This window comes from Leptonotus elevatus, chromosome 2 (assembly GCF_054856555.1).
Source record: "Leptonotus elevatus isolate MCC_2025b chromosome 2, RoL_Lele_1.0, whole genome shotgun sequence".
Taxonomy (NCBI): Eukaryota; Metazoa; Chordata; class Actinopteri; order Syngnathiformes; family Syngnathidae; genus Leptonotus; species Leptonotus elevatus.
In genome coordinates, this window is record NC_141240.1 from 31,275,958 (window position 1) to 31,284,410 (window position 8,453).

The 8,453-nt window shown below is 40.7% G+C and overlaps 1 protein-coding gene across 3 annotated transcripts in view; it reads right to left on the bottom strand.

Annotated features, from left to right (window-relative positions):
- The window catches only part of l1cama (L1 cell adhesion molecule, paralog a), a 47,076-nt gene extending 41,173 nt beyond the window's left edge, over window positions 1-5,903 (bottom strand). For 2 of the 3 annotated variants that reach the window (XM_086067101.1, XM_086067098.1), the window contains exon 1: window positions 5,760-5,903. The gene's annotated coding sequence lies outside the window, so the exon portion shown is untranslated. The remainder of the gene's footprint in view (window positions 1-5,759) is intronic. The other variant, XM_086067099.1, reaches the window with a different exon arrangement.
- Window positions 5,904-8,453: the final 2,550 nt, after the last annotated feature.

Here is an 8,453-nt window from a genome sequence, read left to right on the forward strand (position 1 = left end):
CTCCACCGCCGTCCCCCGCCCCTCCCAAGTCACATTAAAAATGCAGCTGAAATCTCGGCAACAAATCAATATGTCAGAAAAACAAACGCTACCGCATCCCATTAATGAACCGTTTGAGCAAAGTAATTAAAGTTGCAAGTGGGACTCCCCTCATCGTTGTTTACAAAATATGCACCAATGGTAAGAGAACAAAATCAAGACGTGGCAACCTACCAGAATAAAAGCAGTAATGACTGTTGACGAATGGCCCTCATCTTCACACTGAAATGCTTGCTAGCACTGGACACAAATATCGAGTCTTTTTTTTTTTTGCGTGTTACACTGGATGTTCGTCAATTACGTGAATGGACAAGTTTTGCCTGTTTTTTATTAGGAAATCTGCCCCCCCAAAATTCAAATTTTTGCGTGCACCAACCTGGCAACCCACCAGCATGTTATAATGTAAATTGTAGGGATTGCTTCTTAAGCAAGGATCACGAAGAGACATCAGAAGATTGTTAGATTTGGATTCAAGAATTATGTTTTGGCTGAGACCCTAGATCAGGGGTGCTCAAGTTGGGTCCTCGAGAGCCCCTATCCAGCCGGTTTTCCATGTTTCTCTACACTAACACACCTGATTCATGATCAGCTTGCTGATTAGCTGATCATTAGATTCAGCTGTGCTGCAGGAGGGAAACATGGGAAAACAGAATGTGCAGAATCTCAAATCAACTTTCCCCATTGAAATGAATGGAAATGCCTTGAATCCGTTTCCAGCCTCTCTCTTTTTAATTTGTTGTTTTATATCAAAAGAAAAAGCACTCACTAATACTTGTATTTCGCTTCATAAAAACAAAAAGGTAATAACATATGAATAGAATTTAACCGTTTTTGCAACTTTTTTTTTGCTTCAATTCACTGGACATTGTGCTGCTCTTTCTGGTGTGCACACCATGAGGGCAGTACAATACAGACATACTGTATAAGATATACAGTACATGGAGTTGTTGATGTTTTATGGCCTTTGTTGAACAAACGTTCCCAATTGTTGCTTGGAACTAAAAGAGAACAATTTGCTGCTGCTACGTGGAAGAACGAAGATGGCTCACAGAAGGATCTTGGCCATCAACAGATGATTACGGAGGCTGTCAGGAAACCCAGCAAACAGACGTTCAATTTAGAGGATAATTCGCCTCGTTGACGACGATTACAACGCTTTCTTTCATTGCGCTGCAGATGAAGACACGCCGCAGGGGATTTTCTGCGACTGAGACAAAGCAACTTCTGTCACAGAGACAAAAATAAAACATGCCAGCAAAAAGGTCATGTATGGCGTTTCATGTCCACGCTTTTTTCATTACACACGTTTTATTCTCATGTTTTTATTTTACGAAAAATTTATCCTTCATTGAAATTTATTTTTTTGTAAAGGGACTTATTTGGTAATAGTGTTCATTTACATAATTATTAATTGTTGTAGTTTTTGTAATGTTAGTCATTTGAAGATAAAGCCACAAAAGACAAAGAGTTCATCATTAGATGGTGGTTGAAATGAGGTCGAGTGCAAAGATGATTTTTTTTGCTGGCTCGGTATAAAAAAAATAAAGAAAATAGTCGCCCCCTTGGGCTTTACGACAATTTGTCCTCACTTCTGGAAGCGCTCATGAGATCATACGCTCTGACAAAATCAAATCATTTCCATACGTGACGCTTGGATTGAAATCCCTTCGTTCTTACCCACCCTCAAAAAAATATATAAATAAAATGTATGTTTATTATCACATTCACTGCCAAAGACGGCTATAGACGTCAAAGATAAATTTTTACCAGGCTGGCAGTGAATGTGTTATAAGGAAAACGGAACTCTTTGTACTTTAACAAAATAGTAACAATAAATTTTGTGCAAAAACAGTTTGTGCATCGTAATTCATTACTGACGTGTGTCTTTGTCAGCTGGGGGCAGTATAATGCAAACATTTGTAGTTTCGGATATACATGGAGTAGGCTGTTGTTAATGTTAGTCGTTTTTCGCAGAGGATAAAGAATGTATGTCTGTGAGTTTTGTTCTATTGCCTGTATACATGTGTTCCACTATTGTGTTCAAATAGTAGTAGTTAAGGGTTAAAACAGTGAGACACTGATGCTATTTGTTATCCTGTCAATGGCATTTTGCATCGTTTGTTAGCATTAAGCAAAAGCAAGGTTATGTGGTTGTTTGGAATTCCCGTGTAATTTATGTTGTTTCGTGTTGAGCGTTTTTACCCGCAAAAATGTGCTCACAAGTCAAAGCAAACAAAAATGTAACGACTACATTAGGTCACTCATATTTCAAGGCACCACTGTATTCCAAATTTCTGGGAGTGTGCTGGTTTATGATTGGGGGTGAGGCCGCGAGGAGGTGAAAAAGAAATGGTTCCTTTCTATCAGATACGCAACGGCTTTTATCACGCCGTCATCCTTGCACTCACTTTTCAATCAATCCTTTCCATCTTTAGCTCCGCTTCCCTCACTGCAAATTCAATTCTCCTCATTTGCAGGCCTCCTTCCCTCCTGCTCAAAGCTCATATATAATCTTTGTGAGGCGGGAGGTCGGTCTGTCAATCCACCTGACCCCGCGCTCCCTAAATCACCGCAACGCATGCTGCTGCAAAACCCCCTGACAGGACGTCGACACGCAATCCCTCCCCCGCCACCCCCGACCCCAACTTGACACCCAGGGGGTCGACCCCCATCTGCGGCGTCGGAAGCAAACGGCAGCCGTCGAAGGGAGGGGTGCGAGTTGACAGCCTGCTGAAGGTGCGCGGTTAATGTGTGCGGCATCACAAAGACGGCAACGAGAGGGCGGGCCAATTGTATATCATCCAGGAAGGAGGCTGAAAGTGTCATTTTTGACACGTGAGTCTGTACATCTTAACCTCTGTGTTCGCTATTCTCTCCTTTGCAGTCAGCCCAGGAAGGACGTGTGAGAAAATTGTGGTCGCGTTGATGCTTGCCAGAGGCAAATCCACGGTGTAAACTGAAGCGGTGTCAAGCATATAGCGGAATAATTAAAAGCTTTAGGCCAGTGAGTCTCAAACTTTTATCAACCAACATTAAAATACATCAGTAAAAGTTCAAGTCAGTTATATTTGCCTTGAAAGTAAAAAAAATAATATTAATAATAAAGGAGATTATTTTGCTTACCACACTTGAGAATCACTGCTTTAGGAAAAAATGAGTTTGAGAAAAAAAAATAATAATAATAATTACTAGATCTCAAGCCAATTAGTTACACATTCCAAAGTCACTTTCAATTTGCATAGTGTTGTGTTAGAGAACGGCAAAAATAATTGGACAATTCCGAGCTTACGTCACAAATCAAAATGGCGGTCCTACTCGAGGAAACCAACTCTCCGCTCATTGAAAATCATTGGACGTCGGGTCTTGAAAAATTTAAACTATTATAACAATTTGCCTGCAGAGTCAAAAAAATGAACGTACAAACAACCACCCGGCACTTGTACCTTATTACGTTATAAAAAAATGAAAGCATCGACATGGCATATGTACACATTTTAGTTCTTAGGTCACCTGAATTTGGTACATTGTGCTATGCATGATGTAAAAGTAAATGTTACGCACTACTGCTGACGATCATGTTAATGTGACATTTCTGACCACTCCCTCACGTGTAACGTTCATTCTCACAACCGAACGTGTTAACAAGTAAGGCCTATCATTTGTCCCTTAAAGGCCACCATACGAGCTAAGCCTAATATCGTCTAGCCTGCATTTTTGATTATACATATTTTGGATTAAAATTACAACAACAACAAAAATCGAATTTGTGTTAATTTTGACAAGAAATTGTTATCAAGTTTTAGTTAGTCTTTTGACTAAAATGAAAGTTTTAGTCATCTGTATTTTAGTCTACGAAAATAAAGAGCAATCTGCCCATGCAGCTCCTCCATTAAGTGGAGGAGAAAGTGTCCCAAGGCTAAAGCAGGTGAAAACAAACCGCTCCTTCCTCCTCCTACACACTTACTGGAACCCCAAAGGCGTTTGAATGGACGCCAGCCTCTGCCTGACATTTGCGCGCGAGCAACAATCATGCAAGAGAAGTTTGATTCGTCATCGAACAAACTCTTAGTTTGAGTTTGACACTGAACTTTCATCTGAGTGCTAATAAAAAAAATATTTCGATTTGGATTCTTGATGAATAGATTAGTATTCATATCTATTTTTGAACATGCTGAAAGATTTATTCATTTTTTTAAATGAACTTTCTTCTTGCTTTCTATTATAATTAGTAATTACCTTCTGTGATGTGTATGTGCTAAATCAATAAATCAATCAATCAATGTTGTGACCTCGCTCTATATCATGGCCTTTAGCTGAGCCCCCCCCCCCAACCCCTGAAGTACTTTACATATTCCAGTTAACATCATTTGTACATGCTTTTCTCACTAACATGCATTTTTTTGTTTATAAAAAAACATTTTAATTCACACAAAACAATTGTATTTAATGCAATTAATGTGTGAAAAAGTGCTTCCTTGAGATACGAGCGAGCTAAATTTGTTCCTTGACCAAACTTGTCATTCTTATTTCAAATCACCTTTCCCTATTGAAAGTGAATGGAAATACCATTAATTTGTTCCAGTCTCCAGAAAAAGATGTTTTGATAAGGAAATGAGGACATGATTAAAAAAAAACATGCAGTGAAAACAATTAAATAGAATGGAAAGAATTATACGAATTATACTGCGTAAATAAACTTTTTTTTTTTTAATTCATTGCGATTGTGAGGCTCCTTCTGGTATGTGCAACTTGGCCCCCAGGGCAGTACAATAGAGATAAACAGTATTTAAATACATGGAGAAGGAGACGGTCACAATGCCTCAGTGAGCTGCAGTAATATTAGATGAGTATATATATATATATATATATATATATATATATATATATATATATATATATATATATATATATATATATATATATATATATAAATTCTTTGGAACTTTCTAGGAGAAAATCTTTCAACTCATCTGTAAAATAGAAAAAAATGATCTTGCTGCTTAAGCAGTGGCATGCAGGAGAGAATGACAGCAGGCATGCATATGTAATGAATCTCTAAATGGCATAAGGCCAGGTAAGTGCCTGATTTTCATGCGCACACACACATACGCACACACACCTCAGGCAGATGTCAGCGCTGGCTGCCCCACCCTAATTTTCACATCCTGTCACATCTCTATCTTTCCTTGTGCCTGCATCTCTGTAGCCACCTCGGATTTGAACCTGACTACCCGCCCCCCCCCCCTCCCTCGTCTCGTTCCCAGGAGAACATTATTAACCCGAAAGCTTCATCTGAATGAAAACTGTTGCAGCATGTTGCAATTATGGCTCGTCCTTGTCAACAAAACCACTCAGAAATTTGCAAATATGCAATTGCAAAATGGCAGCATGTTGAGACCCTGTTGCATGCAAACAACATGGAAAAGGAAATCACTGAAATGTTGCATGGAGCCACAGGTCCCCAACAGATATTGCACATCATCATCATCATCATCACTGCAACCTCAGTGGATGTGAGCTGTGTTAAACACTTGACAGACGTGTTGACATGACATTTGATTCATAATTGAAACATTCCTACAGAGACAATGCAACATCAAATATACACGACTCATATTTCACATAGATCGCCAAAGGTGTGATGCAGCTTCAGTCAACTCATCAGACCACCTCTCTTTTCTTTTTTTTCTTTTTTCCCAATACACAAAATACGCTCTTACCTCCTTCACGGACACTTCTTTGCTCTCAAGCGTCCTCGAGTGGATCTGTTGCCGCCTGGCGTGGCGATTGTGTGCACCGCTGTGCTGTGCTGATGCTGCAGTGATGGAAAAAGGGAGAGAGTAAAAAAAAAAAAAAACACACCCTCCTCCGGCCGCGCTCGCTCGCTCGCTCCCTCCCCCTCATTGGCTGCCTCTCAGAGGTGACATCAGCCCTCGTCTGAGCCTCCGCCTCGGCTCCCCTCTTCGCTTCATTCAGCTCGCCCTAGTCAGTGTGTGGAACCCTGATCATTGCTCTCTATTGCAAACACACGCACACGCAGGCGTCTGTCCTCTAGTCCCCCTCCTGATCCTTGTATACAGTCAGGATTAGTATCCAGCTGCTCTTATTCCCGCTCTCGCATCCGTCAAAGAAGTAGCACATGCTGACAAATTAGCACACTCACGCTCCCCCTGGAGCTAATATACGAGGCCTTCCCCCCCCCAAAAAAGGGATGTTATTAATCCTCCCACTCTACTTCACAAGATCTTTTATTTAGTCCTCCACCGAGACACGGACGCGTCTTTTGGTTTATGATTATAATTATTATTTATTAAAGGCACGTCTGGCAATGAACGTTACGCAACGGCACTAAATGAAAATGTGAGAGGAACAAAAAAAAAAAAGCGGATGATAAAGATCTCCTGGTTTGACCCGGTTTCACGCAACTGCAAAGGAATGGGCAACATTATGCACACCTGCACAGTGTGATGTAAATTCGATGTGGGATTTGAGTCAGGAAAAGCGTGAAACAAGTGAAAACCCAATTACAGCGAGACAAAGACCAAGGTAAGGAAACAGCACAGCAATATACAGTAGACCCAGTCCACCATGTGTGCGTGTGTGCGTGCGTGCGTGCGTGCACACGCCATCAACCAGCATGCCCATCTGCTGCCAGCCGTGACCACACTTGTGCCAGGCAATGCAGACAAAAGCTGCAGCGGGAGAGAGACGTTTTCATGGGAATAATGATTGATGGCGGGGGTCTTAAAAAGGTGAGAACATCCATCCCCCCGAGTTCAACGAATCTGGGTCAAAACCATGAAAGTTCAACAGAAAGTGAATTTAAAAGGGCTATCTTGTAAAATGCTAGAACACAGTGGCACACGTTTATCTAATTCTATATGACAAGTTGAGTTTGTCAACAGGAAGTGGAGAAAGGAATCAAGATTTCGCAGGGAGGTCATTTCATCCGTTCTGGCCACACTCCAAAAACAAACCAGCATCCTGTACAGAATAGAAAAGGAAAACATTTGCACCCAGCTACATGTTGAAAATGCACATTTGGAGTCCCAATACGACGAGGAGGCATTTTTCCACGCTCGACTGGAAAGCTTTTATCCACCTATTCTATTCCGTCGGCCTTGCCAAAGCTCTCTGCTCATTTCCTTCGTTCAACCCTCCCGCACGGAGTGAATGAGATTGGAAGTGATATACGAAGAAGGGAGAGCAAGCGAAGGCAGCGAATGAACAAGTCAGGAGGCGAAGGAGAATCAGACGGAGTCAGCAAAAGGCAGACGGAGACAATTCCATCAGTTTAAGAGCAGGAGGGGGCGGAGGCAATATAGTAAATGGCTGCAGTGTGGAAGGGGAAAGTCGGGAGAGATAAGAACGGAAATTGATAAAGGGTTGTTTGTGAAAAGGTGAAACGCACCGACTGCATACCGTATACGGTCAGCCTGGAGAATATTGATATTGCAATAGATGGCATCATTATCCGTCACAGTACGTACGCCAACATCAGGTATCGAGACTCATGCTGGATGACATCCGACTGCTGCATTTGCTGATGACTTCTAATCAGTCGAGTTAAACATTTTGAACATGCTTGGGAGTAAAAAGTAGTATAATAAAATACAAATAAAAGGGTAAAACATGACTTCCATGTATCTTATTTATTTTTTTATGTCCGAATAGACCAGATACTCTCATTTAGGATTTGGATTATATCACCCATTTGAAAAACGTTAAGGATTTAGATTATAAAATAGTAAAGTAATTCAACAAATTACATGATTGTGGATTATACAGTATGGCGTGGGGGTGATGGTAGAGGAGTGAATGACCTGATTTACAAACTTTTGAGAAACGACCTGTTGCTGATTTTATTTTATTTTTTTAACCTGAGAGCAAAAATTTGAGATGCAAGCACTTAATGGTGACACTGAACTTAACCCACAACAAACAGCTTGACACACACACACACACACACACACACACACACACACACACACACACACACACACACACACACACACACACACACACACACACACACACACACACACACACACACACACACACACACAGTGAACAAGAAAAAAAGAGGCTTCAAAATGCTAATAGGCGTATATCCTTTATCCCCTGCAAAAATTATTCCTTTTCCTTATTGAGGAGTTGCGACCATCTCTATGTAAAAAGTATATCAGCATGCCTGCATTATATTGCCCCCATGTGGCCAACACGCACACACCAGGAGCTGCACAATCACAATGAATAAGGATGCACAAACTATAAAGTTTGTACATAACACTGACCAACAAACGTTGACAGTTTTTAATCAGAGATGCAAGTCTACTTTAATTATTTTTCACTTTTTGCTTTTTTTCTAGCACGTCAGGTTTTAATAATACATTTAGTTATATTTATGAATTAAT